The following is a 19,254-nucleotide window of genomic DNA, read 5'->3' on the forward strand; positions in this document are numbered from 1 at the left end:
GCCTCCGGAAAAAAAAAATCTACCTTAAGTGGATCGCTGTAAATCAATCAGCTGTTTGGCGAGATCGTGAAATGTTCGCGCAGAGCCTTCATTACCTATTACGAGCACGATGATATAAATATTTTATTGCGACACCATACGTGTTAATTATTGAATAAATAGATTTCATTTCATAGATATATCTGAAAAAAAAAAAAACACAACTTAACTTTTCAATTCAATATAAACAAATTTTTAACACGATAAAATATCTTTTTACTATAGATGTATAGATTTAGTGCAGATCTTTAGTTTAGATTTTTATTTTATTAAAGAATTTGTTATACACAGTTTTTAGACACAGTTTGAATTAATTTATTCCTAAAGGAAAAAGGTACGCTTATCTCCAACGAAAGTAAATCTGAAATGCAATGAAATCGATTTACTCGCATACTCGCTTCGAAGAAGGTAATCGAAGCGAAACGCTAACGATTAAGCGACTCGACTGGACGCTGCGCTATCGATTATCGTGATCAGGTAACCGTGAACCTGAGACTTATCCTAACCGGTATGTCGTGTAGTGGAATAAGATAGCGTGTATAACCCTTGCCTGTTTCATCGTCATCTCCCTTTTCCTGCCCGTCATTTGAGAGAGAGAGAGAGAGAGAGAGAGAGAGAGAGAGAGAGAGAGGGACAGGTTTATTTCTACTAAACTCTTGGAACGGATTGTATTTTGCCATAACGTCTATCATAAGTAATATATTCCGTTATATCACATAAGTAATATTCCGTTATACCGCGCAATAACGACGAAATTATGACGGATATAATTGCAGTGTTATACGAAATTGCGCGCACTTTTTACGTTAGAAAGTATTATTCTATCCACACGTGTCTCTTTCGATAGGGTTTTAGCATTCGGCGATTTTTTTTTTTTTCAGACTCTCGTTTCCTCTACGAATGTATTTTTATTTTGCCGCGTTAAAGCGTCATCACTGCGGACGGCAGTGTCCGCGGCGATATTTATAGCCGATGAAATATGGATGCTTTATACGCCATGTATGAAAATGGATGTGCGTGCATATTAAATTTCAAGGCTTTTAAATCGATACTTATCAGTCGATTACATCAACAACATTACATCCTGTAATATGCCTGAAACAATGCCATTAGAAAAATCTTCGCGATGACGTTCAATAAAACGCTCAATAAAACGTCATGATACTCTCACTGCACGTCGCCGATCGTCTCGTAAATTTTTCGAGAAACGTTCACGTTGCTTGAGTTGAGCGAGCAACGAACGCAGAAGCAAGAGAACTGAAATTAATCTAAATTAAGTAATGACGCTCCCGCGCTCGCCAAGAACGCGGACTGTCGGCACTGGAGATTCGAATCGTCGCATTGCAATGCTGTATTTTAATAGGATCAAAGCGGTGCCTTGAAGTCGTTAATTTTTGAAAAAACTTATCGCACCATGAACAATAGAAAATTGTTTTATTTCTGTTTTATACGATATTAATTTTTTTGAAACTGTTATCTCGATTAATAATTTCAATATTCCTATGTTTGTCAGCCGCTTATAAGGAAAATAAAAATTTTTTATAATAAATTAAATAATATTTAATCGTTTTTAAACAAAATCACTATTTATTATATATGATTATTTGGTAATTGTTTACAAAAACTTACGCAGCACGCATCTTCTTGATTTTGACAAATGTTGGAAAGAATTTGTTCTTGAATAACAACGCGCTTGGAATCAGGCTGCGCTTTTCCTTTTTTATCCCTGAGATTTTTTAAGTTAAACGTGAATAGTTACATCTAAGAGCGAGAATTAGAACTATTCGGAATTTTATTCTTTCGTAGCATATACATATACATACATTATACACAAAAATAATAAGAAGCAAGAAATGTTTACATTTTTTTGTTGCTATGTTTACTATTTAGAACGCTTCATTTAACGCGTTATTGATAAAAGAGAGAGTCTTTACCTTTCAAATTAAAATTTATTTATTGTTTTGCATCTCTTCAATTATTTTATATTAATTAAAAGTACTAAGTTATCGTTTGTATGTTTGTCTTAAAAACTGTAAGAAAGCTTAGCTAATTCCAAATACATGTTATTCAGAAATGATCCTCTTCAACATACGATAAAATTAAAGTCTATTAATTTTTTATTAATTAATATAATATATTTCAGATATTTTCCCGGGCTCTCAAAGCCATAAAAACGACATTGCCGTAATTATCGGCACTTTCGTTAGTTCGCTTTCCTTCTCAGTCTTTCTCGCGTCTCGCTTCTCCACATCACGTATCATCTGCTGTCCGTCACCCGATAATCGACCCGCTTGTCTGACCTCTCGTTTACACTCTGCTCTTTTTGTATGTTGTCTCGTCCATCGTTTTTACGGACATCACATTAGTCCGAAATAATGAAACACTTGTAGATAAATATCGTCAAAAATCGAAAAGACGAGAAAGTATATAAAATTCGATAAATTACGTAGTAATTCGTTATTTAATTAATTTTATTCTTTATCTGCGTATGTATGGATTTAATTGCTAATTAATACACGTGAAATTCAATATTTGATACGCGTCGTTCTTCCTTCGATATTATTAACTGCTATTCCTGAAACTGACTGGTGTTTTGTCTGCGATATCAATTGCAATCTTGACGAATACGCGTTACCGTCTTAATAAAAGAGTAATTCACGATGAAAGATAATGACAATCTGACACTGTCGGTGACGGTGTTCAAGGAAAAAGACGGGTTGGCACCACTTCAGCTATTTCAAATTCTGTCGACCAGACATCAGCCCCAATTTATATTAATCGACTGGTATTTCTTCAGTTCTCTCGCCAGCGACATTCCAAATTTGCTTTAAATAATTTCGAAATTTCACGTTCACTAACATTCTAGTGCAGCGATGACTACCGCCGAGTAGTCGCACGGCACAGTTGGTGCAGCGGACGAGTTATCGTAAATCGCGCGTTTGTGAGAAGCTATTTTTGCAGAAACTACGGAAGCGTTAATTGCCACAGACAAGTCAATCTGCGCGCAGCCTGCCGCGGTATAGCGAGTTAATTAACCGCTACGTCAGAGTCTCTCATCGAGAGCGTGGTTCTAGTATCCGACTTGGAATCCCTCACTCCAGTTCGCCTTTCGTTTCTTTCTCTCTTCCTCGCGTGATACATACACTACTCACCGTCTGGTATACCCACTTTGTCTCTTCCTCCGCCTGCATATCTCTATCTCTATCAGCGAAAATGTAAGGCCGGGCCCGTCGCCAACTCTGCCCAAACTACGACGACGATACAGCTTCGTCCTCGGTCACTGTTTGACTTACCGACGTAACGATTTCGCCAAAACTTCGCGCCGTTCAAATAGCGCCTACAAGGAGGAACGTTCCGTATATTTTGACGTTTTGACCCATACGCATAAACAACTAGTCAAGCTGTAGCGGGCAAACGGCTCAAATCTCAAGGTTTACAGCTGAGGAGACTAAAACTCGTTTCTTTTTGAAAATTTTCGCGGCAAGGAAAGCATCGTGTCGACAAAAATCGATGAAAAAAAGGAAAATGTTATCCCCATAGTGACTTTTGAAAGCCATGACGGACGCAAAGTTCGTCCAGAGAAAAGAGAAGAGTACAAAGTTCCCGGATTATATTTGTAAAAAGCGCGACGCGTATCATTTACGGCGCGAATTAATCTCTCGCGGGAAATGATAACAAGCTTTTTGCATTCTTTCTCCTTTTTTCTTTCGTAAATAATCACAATGTTCCCGCCGATGGGCACAGAGAGAACGCAATTTTTCGCATGCAATATGTTCGCTTTAATCCGTATGTACGTTACGATTTAAATTGGATATCGGATATTAAATTGAATCATCGACGCTCCCTTAGTCGCGGATATTCCGCGAAATAAATCTAGTTGCGCGCGAAAGCTGAAACTTTTTACGACAATTCGATTATATAGCCACCCTCTGATGTTTCAGGTGCAAGTTTTAATTTTTGTCCCGCACAGATGGCGGAATTAGATACCCTTCGTTAAAACTTTGACGATATACCACGCTCTATCGGTTGAAAGAAACTCGGCTTCCCTCAGATATCTCGCGTCTACAGACGTATCTATAAACGTCTTTAGTAACGAGATCATTAAACCAAATGTAATCAAACATAACAAGGATAAAAGAAAATATGCAGAATATATTTCATTGTGTATTTTTTTTTAAACAATTAATATTCATCTCGATTAAAATCGATATCTTTCTTAATGAAAATTAAAATTAATGATAAGGACATGATAGAAACGAAATGCTTTATGTGAAATTTTTACACGGCGCGGAATATAAAAGTGCACTCACAAGTTGTTAAGTCCGTCGCAAATGTACAATAACATTACGGATAATGACGATGCAATTTGTGTCGATAAAACGTAAAACTGTCAATGTTGTTGTCGTATCGACCTTTCAAGTCGACCGCACCACTCTGTCTGATACACGGGACACGCATATGATAATGTCGCGTGACCTTAAAGTCGTCGCACGCTTCGGTTTTTTCTCTCCCCTCGACGAAACGACGCGTTAAAAGAAAAATAAACGGATGTAAGTGGTGAACAACGATCTAAAAATATGGGGTAGCGCGTAAATACAGGGTACGAGGCGCGTCGTCGAGTCCCCGTGCTTTTAAGCGAATCAATAAGATAGAATCCCTACTAGTTATTTTTCTATATCGATCGGACGCATCATATGCGTTCACGAAAAGGAGCATCGCCGTATGCGTGACTCGCAATCTATTCTCTTTCCTTCCGCATCTCTTCGCAGCTAAATCTCCCGTGGCGGGAAAAAGCGCGAAACTCGCCGTTTCGTGCGTGCTTTTAAATGCGCGTGCGGTAGATGCGGTTACGTTACCGCTATTAATTCGTCCGTATTAATTAATGGCACGGGAAGGGCGGACAGTGCGGCGAAAGCGGACGAAGAACAATCGTTCCGCCCTTCGCCCGCCGACGCGAATTTAACGAAGCCGATTCCTCATGCCCAGCGGTTACTCCCTTATTCCGCGAATGCGAGCAAATCTAGATTCAAGATTATAGGATTCAGTCATCCCATTCACGCACGCCATCGTTTCTCAGACATGATGACTTTTAGATTTTCATCGTGCACAAGATGAATATTGAAAATTTAATTCCACATGGAAACGGATGACAAATTACGTTGCTTCTATAAAGGATGCGATAAGATTTGCAAATAAATCTTTTCCTCTCTTTGTGTGACAGTTGCAAAATTATTACACTATTAAAGTTGCAGCGTTGCATGGAAACGGGAAACGGCGGTTTTGCGGTACCGGAAAAGACTCGTTCGATGAAGATTCAAATGTACACGCAAGGGAACTTATTGCAAAATAAATCTTTACAATAACGTTCCGCCGTGATAGAATCGAAATGTTTTTCAAAATAAAAAAAAATAAAAAAGACGCTTCCGAATAGAATTAATTGAAAATTTTGTCGATACGCAAAATTCTATACATTTTTCTCTTATTCTATAATGACGCGGGTAAAAGACGAATTTAAAAATTTTTATATCCCCGATAAATAAAATTTCAATTCACAATAGCAGTTTTGCACGCGTGTAAAAGTAGATTCCCTTAGATGCGATTGCGAATAAAGCGCGATTCTTCAAACAGCTTAACCAACAATGATGTATATTTCCAATATGGATACTTGCAGGGCGAATCTATTCGTTATCAAAACAATTCGTAATTCCAAATCTACGCGACACGATAATCCGATCGGAAGGTATAATGTTTCGAATATTGGAAATTTGATCAACGTGGGGGTCTGCCTGGCTTTACGATGAAGGCCCGTAATTACATTAATGGCGAATCGCGGTAGATGGTAATATCGATTACGCGAACGTATCGCATGCTCTTTTCGAACGCGTGCTCTTGTAAAAGGCGCATTTGCGAATCTTATCGAATTTGTGTATCGGGACCACGCAATTGCTCCAAACACTTCCTCGAACAATTTTCTTCTCCCCTTTTTCCCCCCTCTCCTAACGTCTTAATTCGTCCTGCAATAAACGCGAAAAAAAATACGCAAAGATCTAAGAGTAATTGATTTCAAAGAATTTGTTTGGATCGCAGAAATTATATGAACGAGGGCGCACCACAAACAATTGTTTTTTCTACGCCGATCTCACCGAGATCGCAAAAGCAAATTAAATTCTCCAGTCTCGAGCGCAAAAAATTTATCTTTCCTGTTTCGTTCGCCATTCGCGTTTGAACAAATTTTATAACGCGATAAGGGAAGAAACAAAAAAATAACGAGAGAGAGAAAGAGAGCGCGCGCGCGTAAAGGGATAAAAAGCGCGGAGAGAAAAGAGAAAAGGGAGAAAAAAAAAATACAAACGTAATTTCCAATAGGTTTGTGAATAGTGACATAGCACAGCCGCGAGGAAAAAAAAACTTATGCACCACCGCAACATTCGAAAACATTGCGCCATGAATACGAGGGAAACCGACGAAAGCGAGTAACGTCGATATTGTACGCAGTTCAGACCCACGGAATACCCATTGTTGTTCGGCATTGTTGGCACGTATTCCCTCCTTCAACGATGATTGATAACCGACTTCGTGTCGGTGTAAGTTCGCGTACACGCGAGCCGCATACATTAACGATAATAGTGCGTATCGCGGCGAATCGCCCTGGCACGCACTTCCACATCCGCGCTCTCGGAAGCTACGGACGCTATACGAACGCATGCAGGGATGGTCATTTGGCATGTAACTCCGATTGCATTTAATACAATTTGTTATAATATATTTAATTGCCTTTACAGGGATAATAAACGGATCAGAATTCTCTCAATATACGTATCATCCTTCATTCCAAGATTTCATTATTACATACAATCGATATTAATAAAATTACATTTAATTTTTTCGAGATATTTTCTCAAACGATATTTCCTTAACGATATGAACGAATTGATAATCAATTCGAAATTCAATTAATCTTCCAATTCTGTTTATTCGCCGTTAACGTTATAATTCTCGCCTTTCTCGCAGGTTGAGAACCCTACCTTCGGTATCGCGAAACGAACATTCCGTCGCTTCTACGAATGAATAGAGGAAGCAGCTTCGAACACACATACGTGTACTTCATATGGACTACTACGGCCGCACTCAACAGCATCTATGCGCCCCCGTAGAAACAGGGGACCGTATTGTGCGGCTTGGTGCGTCTACAAGTTTACGCGAGATAAGCGTTGAATGGATTCGTTTATTGAATTTCACACGGTCCTACGGACCTTCGCCGATGCCGTCAATTTTTCAATTCTCTTCATCTTCTTGTTTGTAAGTTATCTCACGCGGTGCTACGATATACATATTCGCACAGAGTCCAAACAATACTATTTAAAGAATTATTTTCAATAGTTTGCATTTTTTAAATATATCTATCATTAATTATAATGGTACAGATAAAATTCCATCTATTTTATTTCCACATAATTATAATGTTTTCTTTGCAGCAAAATATGATCAATAAATATTGCAATTGAAATAGTTACACTTTGTACGATTATCGCTGAAATAAATAAATTTAAAACTGTCGCGAGAAAATATGTGTCCGTAAGATTATAAAATATTCATATAAGTGTTCTATCAACATATCACGATTCACCTAATAATAATTAAAGCGCAACGGTGCGTGAAGAGTTTTACGATCGCCGATTTATTTATTAGAACATAGGAATGCGGAATATTCAAGCTCTACCGTAATTCGGGGTAAATCCATCTGGTCTTGGATCGTTGGATCTGTTAAAATAATCGACATTCGAAACAGTCGCGTACCGGAACGACGACGTAGTTTCATAAAATGTCTAATCTACACATGTCGGGGCAGACCACTATAATACCAATGTATACGGCTTCATAAATGTCGCATACGGCATTACGAGCCAATGCTTGCAGAATGCGTTGGCGAAACGCCTAGGAAGCTTCGTTTGGCTCTCTATCAATAGAGTTCCGCTCCGAGTTTTCTCCGATCGGCGCCCGAAAGACGCTTCTCGGTTTCCTTTTTACGTAATAAATGCCAACTCCTAAATGGCGAACAAGAATATATATCACGTAAAGTCCACAAACCGTGTGAAATAATAACAAATGGAAAATTTATTTGACAATTCATAATTTCTTCGCAACGTATAAATATCTCAGCATAGATCGAAATAAAAAAAAAAAATGTGATAATCTTAAGGACGGCGAGTTCAAAAAATAAAAATAAAATTAATTTAAAATTCTTTAATTTGTATATATTTTAAGATCAATTAATATATATGGATTTTTAACGTGACACTCATACGTTAATTTCTACTTGATACATATTCTGGTTACATGTGTAATTTGTATATCTATAAGAGCATAAAGTGATATGCATGTGCAATTAATGATAAGAAGGAATAGAATAAACTTTAGCGCCTCTAAGAGTCACGTTAGTGTCGCGACGACGATTTAAAAAAAAAAAAAAAATGTTGCGCCAGATCAGACAATAGCTAGCTAGCTCGTGCTTGACATCCGCGAAAGCGAAAACTGGCCCGAAAAATCCGAAGAAAAAGAGAAGCTGTGGCGAATGACCTGCGGAACAAATGTCATCATTTGCATGTGCGTGCGCGCAGTTTCAAATACGATCGTCGAGGGGGGTGGGGAGGGGCGGGGGGGGGGCGCTGGAGGCCGGCCATGTTTATTCAACGCACGACTGTTCATTACCCACATGACAATATTGGTCGATGGACGGCGATGGTCGCTCGTATCCCACGATACGTACGCGCGATTTGACATGCGAGCACTCGCGAGTGCCATGCTACACAAGTGCGGGAACGGAGAAAGACGGGGACACATGACGGTGACCGTCGATGACGTTCTCGAGGATGATTGGATAAATGGGAGAAATTGGACGAAACCATGAGCTTTATTGCGAAAGACAAAAATATTTTTTTCCGTTATCATAATTTACAAGCATCTCTATATTATTAGCTTGATTTTATCCGCAAATTATTGTTATATATAAACTATTTATTGATATGCATGCAATAGAAAACGCTGTTTTTAAAAAGAGATTGTCTTAGCAAGTCATATTAAGCACGTAAAGTAGGTTTTTATTTTATTTATTTGTCTCTTTTTTAACATTTGCGCGATATGATCGATCGTTATCACGACGCATAATACAATTGACGAAATTCTCTAAAATCGATGGTTGGCAATTAATTTAACGTATTTTCCCGATAGCGTCAATTTATTATTCGCGCATCGTAATAACGTACGAATGACACAAAACAGCGCGCATATGACATTCCGCCGGAAACGTGACTGCGGATAATCACGTACTCGGTATGATGAAGATTTTATTGATAGCCCCTAATAATTCACGATACACGGAAGCAGGCGTTACCATGGCAGCCTGTATTAACTTTGATCTCAGGTGGGACGTCCACCGGAAATGTGTTCCTCTATTCGTCAATACTCGGCGTAATGAAGATCGAGAACACTTTAATAATGCACGATCGGTTAATCAGTTTCTAATGCGGCATCGAGCATGACACGCGGCAATGCGCGAGGCCAGAGGTCCTATCGTCACTTCCGACGACGCTCGATTACGCGATTCCACTTTTCGAACATCCGCTGTAATTACAATGGAATTTTTTCGACAATAAAACAAGTAGGAAACGATCGTTTAAAACTCGTGAAAAGAAAAACGAAATTGTCTTTTCATCATCGCAAAAGATACAACATCAAGCGTTCTTCTAGAGATTAAAAATAATTAAAGTGCACGATCAGCTGTTCGAAATAAAATTTATCAGATTCAAAATAAAATGCTAATACAACGAGGAATTGAATCTTTCCAAGAGAACTGAAATTTTCAAAGTCAAAAGTGAGGCAAAAAAAAATTCTCTCTCAATAACTTTCAATCCTGATACTCGAAATTTTGACATCCGGCATGCTTTTGTCTCTGCGCAAATACGCTTCTCGACGGCATAATCGTACAGAAGATCGATCGCGCTGCCCGCGGCAGCAGCAATAGCAATAGCAGCATCTACGGCATTCTATATATGGTGAATGGTCGTCGTCGGTACGACGTGAAGGGGGCCAGGTTTGCATACAGGGTGGCCGCGGCTGACTGGGTTTTGCGCCGGAAAATTTGCATTGAATGACGCACGCGGATGCATGCGCGGGGGGTCACAACGCGCGTTTTCAGCCAACACGCGAATATATCGTATATGCGTGCGCAGTTTCTCTCTCTCTCTCTCTCTCTCTCTTCTCTCTTCTCTCTTCTCTCACGTCCGTACGTGTAAACGCTCGTCCGAATAGGATGGCGGAAAATTATGCATGAGGATTTCGCGCGACTCAACCGAGTCGTCGAGTATTCATGTGTCGCCCCGATAATTTATTCGCCCCCGCCCGCGACAACGATCCGGGGATCAATCGGTCAGGATGGCATCGGAAAGGAAAGGATCGTCTAGGATAAATTCAAATTATGTCCGACTCACCTCCTTCCAAACTATAATGGGAAAATATAAAAAAAATTAAATAATAATAACTCGTTGAATGTGTAATAACGTGACGTATACAATAAAAACAATATAATTTACATAATTTATTAAAACTTGACGCAATAAAAGAAATGTTATTAGACAGATATTATCGTGTAAAAAAAAAGGTTTTGATTTATTCTTTACTCTGTCTCAATTTGCAACACAGTTCTTCGATTAATATAAAAAAAATTTTCCTTTTCTTCCATTGATAAGAATTTGATTCGATTATGCAATCAGGCGCAATTTAAAAGACCTTATTGCCTTGCAATATATACAATTATTCTTTCTTGTTTTAGTTTTGACCGCGCAAGAATCATATTCGTACGAGCATACCTGTTTCGCAGATGGAAGCAGGAAACGGAAACGACTTTTTTTTACTCGGTGAAGAATCTTCTTTGTAAAGAACGCGCACATAGAGAACGTTGACGAGTTCCGTTTTCGAAAAAAAAAAGGGACTGGTACTCGGAGTTATTCGCGCGAAGTGAATCAACCTGGGAGTTTGGGGCGCGAGAGAAGGAGCGGGATCGAGATGAGGAACGGGGGGGGGGGGAGAGAGAGAAATGGCGAACGTGACCCCCGCAGAAGATAACACGGTAAGCGCTTGTATATACGCGATTGCATGCATGCAGGCGTGCATATTTGATCGCACCGTCGTGCAACAATGGCGTTACACAAAGGTGACGCGTGACTCACATCGCTATTTACACGGGCGTGGAATGTAAAATCCAGTGAACGTCCATTTTGCGACTTGTTCTAATTATGTATACGTCTGTGACTTACTCGAAAGCGCATCCGCGTCATTTGCGTAAATTAAAACTACATCCAGCCAGTAATGTCGAATACATTCGATCACTGTCTCTCGGAGGACAATGGCAAACTATCGTATTTTATCTACTAGAACCTCTTAAATTATAGGCCGTACGAAACCGGCCTAAAATTGTAGATCCCGTATGATTGCGGAACACTATCAAAAAAAACGCATATCGTAAATAAATGTAGAGGGATCGCGAACGCTCAGCACGGGTACCGCACAAGAAGAAGAAAATTGCATTACCGTAACAGAAAATCCAAAGTCCGAGCTAATATGTTAATCGATGAAAAGAAGACGCTCAACGAAAACGTTGCTCCACATCAAGTATCACGCAAAGAAATTACGACACGTGGATCAGTGATAGTCAGATTTTATACGCAAATTATAAAAAAAAGTAGCGTTACGTTTAAATAACGTATCATATATATATCAGTTTTTATTTCTCATGAAAATAACGGATATATAGTAGATATTTATTTAAAATACAACTATTAAATTATTTAAAAAATGCTATATATATATATATATATATATATATATATATATATATATATATAAAATATTATAGTGTATTAAAATATTTCATTATTTATATCATATTTGAGAAAGAAAAAAATAAAGCAATTGATTGCTTTAATTTTCGATGAGAAAAATATATATTTATTTTTGATTCGTAAACTCGATTAGATATTTCAAACAGGATTTTAATTAACGCGCAATCAAATTAATCATTAACATTAATCATTTATAATCTAATAAAAAAAATTGTTTACGCGTGTATACTCCCATTGTTCATTTCAAATACTATTTTATTCACGTTTAGATATGATTTTATATGTAAGAAAAAAATGAAAAAAAAGATATTTTGTAAGGCATCTCCATAAAAAATCACATTAAACGAATAACTATAATGATAAATTTTATCGATATACATCTCTCTCTCTCTCTCTCTCTCTCTCTCTCTCTCTCTCTCTCTCTCTTTCTCTCTTTCTCGCTGTATTTATTTGCGTATAAAATACCCATTTATTTCTCCTCTGAACTTAACGACGAACGTTATTCAAACGATATATGTGATAGAAAATACTATCGACGAGATCCCACGATTTTTTTATCTTGCATCGCGTTATCGAGATTTCGGGAATTCCAGCATTAACGATAGCTTTCGCTCGTGGCTCGAGTCACGATTGCACGCGTAGCTCGTTACGTCTAAACGATCGCTATTTTTTTCCTATCTCCGATATAGCTATCGTGCTGCCATGTCCAACGTATTCGATTTATAACAGTCTTTTTCGGGATCGCGATAATAATGCCACATAACATGCACAACAAGTAAATAGAGAACAGCGGATGTATCGATTGCCACCTGAGACGCGGTTTCGAAATCGTACCATCAATCATGCGGCAGAATTACACGCGCGTTTATACGCATTTTTGCAAGATTTTTATTGGACATAATATACATATAATCTAACAATATATATATATATATTATAGAGAGCAGAATAAAAAAAATAATAGGTCCAATTAATTATTCATTTTCTCATCGCATTTCTAAGCAGAATTATACAACTCTTTCATTTCGCTACACGTGTCGCTGTTTTTGCGATATTTGAATTTCCAAAAAAAAATATGAAGAAAAAATTGCCACCGCGAATTTATTTATAGTTTACAAAAGCGCAGCATTGAAAAGCGCGTTATAGCCCAAGGCGTGCTCGTGCATGTTTTGCTTTCGCGCCACTGGATATCAGCGCGCTTTTACGGCCGATATCGTCGAATTGACGCGGATGCATCCGTCGCGCGCGCGTCAGCCGACAAAGATGGAAAGCAGCGCCGGTTCGAATCCGTCCATTTCTGATGGACCGTCGCTAAACGCCGGATTTCGCAGCGTGCAAAAAAATTGAGCCTCGCGATTGACGCGCAACGAGACATGCATGCACGCGTCGATATATCGACGGCTCGCTGCATAAGAGTTATAACTCAAAATATATACGTATATTCCATACGAAAGAGATAAGATGATTTTTTTCTATAAACTCCAACAAATAGCGTGATTTTATTTTCAATTTTATTTTTATTGATAAAATGGAGCATCGTTATCCACTCTTAAAAAATAATATAAATTGGCGATTGATGCGTTATAAATTCTGATATATTTCTGCAAATAAACTATTATCCTATATTAGCAATTTATAATCCAACAGAGAATAAAAATAATATTTTTATTTTTATTTTGTATTTCAAATATTATATTTTGTTCATCTCTATTGTTTGCAACAATATATAAAAATTGTTAACGATAAATGTGAATCGACAAGCTACGTAAACGATAAGATATAAATAATATAAAAATAAAGATAGAGTTAGAGGAACATCCAATTTTTTTAAATTTTAAATTTAAGTATCTCTTTATAAGTTAATCAAACAGAATATGAAAAAAATCACGGTCTATGGCAATTTTTCTCTCTTTTTTTTTTGTTTTGTTTCTTTTAACATTATTCGCGCGTGTACAACTGCAAACTTGCGATCGCGACGTCATAACTTGCTTCCAAAGAGTGACCAATCGTGCGCGAGGTTTCCGGCGGATCTTACGTGGCGTATCGACGTAACTGTCGACATTTCGTCTAATAATATACGAGATCGGCGTTCGATTGGGCCGTATCGCCGCAAAAGCGGAGTTCTCGCCGCTGCTGAATTTCGCGGACGCTCCGATAATGCATGTCCGGTGGATTGTGTAGATTAATCTTGCCCAGCCTCCGCCTGCGCCGATATTCGGCTTTATCCGTTGACCGTTGTTCGTCAATACGTCAGTACCCGATGAAAACTGATGAAAAGTGCGTCGTGGCGAAAATGCGATTCTTTTTTTTCGCCTTTACCGATACACGTCAATGTCTGAGAGATGAGTCCGGCCTTTGAGTGCAACAAGAAAAGCACTCCCGTACGTGAATATCGTGACAGAGACGTGCGTGCGTACCAAGAGATTCATATATGTATATTTTAGGAAAAATATTTATTTCTATCACGCGAGAATACACGCAATCGCATTCGATATTAAATATTTATTCGCCTCGAAGAGAAGACAGGGAATCGTCTGTATAACTTTGAAATTCTGGCCGGTAGTTAAGGAATTTCGAACAGTTTTAAGCAGACAGTCCGGCGGGGAGTAACTTCGAAGCAACGCGAAATTTCATTAGCTTCCCTGCGCCTACGTATTTTACGCATTCAGCAAACCGTTTGAAATGTTGGAAAGAAATTGTAAAGATAATTTCTGTATCTTGTGTCGATAATAATAATATATTTACATACGCGGAAAACAAGGAATGTGTAAAAAAAAAAAAAAATAATAATTTTACTGTATAAATAATAATTTCCCTCTTTCTCTTATATTTTCTTTAAAACTATATTATTTTAAATAATAATTTTAATTTTAATAATCGAGCATTTCAAATAAATATTTCCTATATATTTTTATCTCTATCATTCTCCTGTCGCGGAAAATAAGTCTACGAATAATATCTCATTAAAATAAAAATATATAAGTAATTACTTTCAATGTCCGCTTTCGAAATGTGCTCGCTATTATATTTAAGATCCCAAGCCAAGCGTATAATACGCAAGAAACTTGGTTTAAATTCAGATCAACTCAACGGGCTTGCTAATAATTTGTATAATCCGTAATACGGTGATTCGAAAGTCCATATCGCTTCTCGCCCGTGAGGCGCGATTCACCTTCAAAGGCGAACGAGAACGAGGGGAGATGGCGATAAAGGCTGCGAGAAGCGAATTTTCGCGGTACGTAGTAATAGAATGGTAAATATTTCATTAGCGCGTTACTGTACTCCAGTGGTCGAGCAATGGCCGGGAGAAATCGCGGAGCAAATAAAGCAACCCCCGTGTGGCACGCTCTCTCTCTCTCTCTCACTTCTTCATCGCGTCCGGATGCAAGAGATCACTGCGAGAGTACATTAAGTGTCATTAAGGTGCCCAAGTAATTGCATTGACTATATATATATCTCTCTCTCTCTTTCAAACACATATACACACACATTTTACGTCAGGTGTATTATAATTTTCGTGCCGGTGGATTGCAATAAACAGCGTTATAAACGGCGCGTTACAAGGTAGAGATGTGTTGCGAGCGTTCTTGGGCGCGTTGAAATATTAAACAAAAATCGCGAGTACCGAAAAATGATAATAACTCTTTAAGAAGCATTAAAAATGGCAGATTCGCGCCTAACTTATAATAACTCCTTTCGCAAAGTCTTATTCGAATCATCTTTATTCCGCGACAGATTCACGCGGCCCTCGATCGCTGATAAATTTATGCAACGCAGCAAGAAAAACGATTTGTAATAAAAAAATTATTGTTATTTTTGTAATAAATAATAAGTTTGTAATAAATACCGTTATATTATTGTAATATAAATAAACTTATATTTTATAACTTGCTTTTCATACAAGAAATCTATTGCTATATATAGAAGGAATTTGCTTCCTATAAATACGGATATACATAAGATGCAGAAAAAGATGGCTTATCTAAAACGGTAACGCGACATTAGACCGGAACGCGGCGAGCGTGTTAAATAAATCATGCTGTTTCTATACTCGACGCTCATTGCACGAATAGACTGACGTGCACTTTTGACCTTTGAAATTAATTCTCATCCACGAGTTCGCGCGCTACATGCAACAAGAGAAACTCTTCAGAAGATCATTACGTCTGGTATTATATCGCAATACTAAGATTATGCTCCGTTTTTCTTTCCGGATTATTATTTTTCCTCGCGAAACACTTTCGAGAGAGTCGGCAAGATTTCCATTGACCCAAACGTCAAAACAAGTAAAAATAACCAGCTCTACGGAGACTCCCGGGAGACGATATTCCGGAAGAACACGCCTCGATGATATCGATACCTCGAATTAGTCTCATCTCTATTAGTTATCTTCTTCGAACGATCAGTTCGCTTTCGCAGTGCACGCGCTCTGCTCGAGGAATCACGAGACTTTCGCGAACAGGTTAATGGCGATATTATTATTGCAGCCGGTCGTTATTCACCCTAACAAACTGTACGGCGCGATGCATTAATCTCCCGAGGCAATGCATCACCGGGTCGCAGTGCTTTCTGTCGCGTACGCAATGTCTATGCGTTCGGCTTGCGACGTACAAGCCGAAAGCTGGTGGCTACGTCTAACGTGCATATTTCACTTTCGCGCGACCAAGTGCCGTCTCTCAGCTTTCTCCAGTAGACTCGCCGAATTAGAGGGAATTTCGAGAGCGTGACTGGAAAGACGATGCCGTAAGAACCTTGCTTTTCTCATTCAACGACACTTTTTCACGTTCCTAAAGGATAATCGCGGTTACCATTTCTTCGGCACCACCTTGGTCGACAGCAACACCGACATTACATCAACGATAACAGCAGCGACCTTTTACGCTTCGAACATGTCTTTCAAATCTCATATATCGTGATACAATACAGAATATATAATATATTATTTCAAGAATAATAAAATTTCCATCGCGATATATTTTTCTTCACATCTTGTGCGGAGAAACCGATTTTTAACCGTTATCAAAAAAATTTTTAATTCCCTAGAGTACTTTGGATATATTTGGAATAGTTTCGAACTCTCTTCTCTTTCTCTCTCTCTCTCTCTCTCTCTCTCTCTCTCTCTCTCTTTATACTTTATTGTGTCGCAAATAGAAGCTGTGGAACTTATTCTTCTTCGACAAAGTCCCCATGTATTATTCACCCTTGCGCCTCTGATATTTTGCCCTCGAACGCTCTAATGCGTCCGACAGGCATGAGGGAGGGCAACCATGGGAAGCGGTTATGGCGTTTGACAAAAGTAATCCCGTGAGAATAAAAACACTCTTGGTCCTTGAAACATCTTACACGACCGCTACCTTTTCGAAAGCATCAAAATTTCTTTCGCAGCGCGCATATACGCAAAGAGGATTATTATATTAAAAAATATAAAAAGATCCCTCTAATGTATATTTCATGGCAAGCTTACTGCTATTGATAGAATAATGACAAATTCAAATTATAAGATAAAGAAATCAAAATAAAAAATTTAATATAAAAGAATAATTTTTGCTATTTAATCGGAGAAAAAAATTATATATACGTATATACGATGTATTGTATATATTCGATAAATAATAAAAACTTTAAAGTCACATCAATTCAGACATAAAGTTAAAATCACACAGAGGAAACTTGAAATTACGAAACATTCTTGACCCTTTTAACTCGCGGACTCGCCGAAATGTCGAGATAAAAATTACTGTATTTATCATAGTCTCGTATTTATCTGTGGACATTTGTACGCCAGCTCTGAACCGAATTTCCTTTTAGAGCGGAATAAAAGGAAGAAAAACAAGACGTACGGCTCTCATTTGACCGAGCGCTCTCATTTTCCCTTTGTTCGTAATTCCTTTACAGAAACGTGCACTTTTCAACGACGGCATTAAACAAGAATATATAACGGTATATAAAACCGCGACAGTAAAAGAAATAACAAGATATATACATATTCAGTCGGAGTGCATAATAATGCACTGTCGTCGTGCAAACACAGACGGTGCATTATTACAACGGCCATAGCGAAAATCTAGCATGCGTACCGCCATAAATAACATCGCAATTAATAATTTCACGATGACGAACCATTCGCGTCGGTTAATTCATTAATCGTTTCGCGACACTTATCGCGACGATATAATTTCGTATCGCTGGCGATCTATTTCCTCGCGCGATCGCGCGAGTTTACGTATACGTATGCAAATACAATGACGTTTACATTAAATATGACATTACCGGTGTAATTGTACGCGATATGTCGCGTAAAACGAACGAATGTCGATCGCAGTGCGACTCGAACGCTCGATACAATCGACGACATTATTCCGCGAGAAAAAAAAGAAATTTCTGGCCAACTCGTGCTTGGAAATCACGTTTCTCGTTACGCAAATGTATCGTCATGAGATTCATCGCCCGTGGTCTATAGGTAAAAACTATACTTTTTCCATTGTCTCGCCTCTCTCTCGAAGCACGAGCGATGAGCGAAAAAAAAATACTCGGTTCATATCTCATTATTGTTATGGATTTCTGATCAAAGCTATTCATATCTCCTTTTATTTAATAATCGCGGTATTGACCAAAAGTTCACATAGGGCCGTTTGAGCGAAAGTAAATAATGGGAATGACAATAAACTGAAAATATTTAGCTTTTTAATCGCGTGACATTAAACAGGATTATGATTTTTATAACAAAGAATTATATTGTAATTCTATACATATGTACAAAGAGGAAGTTATATCGACATCTGTACATCCGATGATATTAATAACAAGCATAAATTCAATACGGGACGTGTACAATTTTCCAATCTGGAAAAACCGACGAACCTTGGCGACATCATCAAGTATAACACACGGCTATAGCTCCCACAAACCGCGCTATTTCCGGACGGTTCTTGCTCCGATGTGATGCATGGCTGCATCGCGTACTGCAATTAGTCCACGACGCGACAAATAGACGAATGTATAATCCCGACGCAGCGTTCGCCTTTAATCAAACGCGACGCGCTTCCACGTGCGTGCGTAGGCGCAGAGACCGCTGATATTAAATCATATTGACATTCTATTTATCTATTTGGCCCTTCGCGTTACTAGAAACCCGCCATTGACACAAAAAGCGAAACTTTAATTGCTCGAAAATAAGTTTCGAATCATAATCTCCACTTTCTTTATCGTTTTTCCGATAACTAATTTTGATTCCCTCAAAGTCAATATGCGTCCTGTTCTGTGCGCCGTTCTTGTAACGTAGATATAAAAATGTATATTCACAATAAATATCCCTAGC

The 19,254-nt window shown here is 38.3% G+C and overlaps 1 protein-coding gene across 11 annotated transcripts in view; it reads right to left on the bottom strand.

Moving 5' to 3' along the window:
- The window catches only part of Heph (polypyrimidine tract-binding protein 1 heph), a 356,236-nt gene that overhangs the window by 277,112 nt on the left and 59,870 nt on the right, over nt 1-19,254 (bottom strand). The window lies entirely within an intron of this gene.

The sequence above is a fragment of the Polyergus mexicanus genome, unplaced genomic scaffold, assembly GCF_030449975.1.
Source record: "Polyergus mexicanus isolate NDT 795.1 unplaced genomic scaffold, iyPolMexi1.0 SCAF_6, whole genome shotgun sequence".
Classification (NCBI taxonomy): domain Eukaryota; kingdom Metazoa; phylum Arthropoda; class Insecta; order Hymenoptera; family Formicidae; genus Polyergus; species Polyergus mexicanus.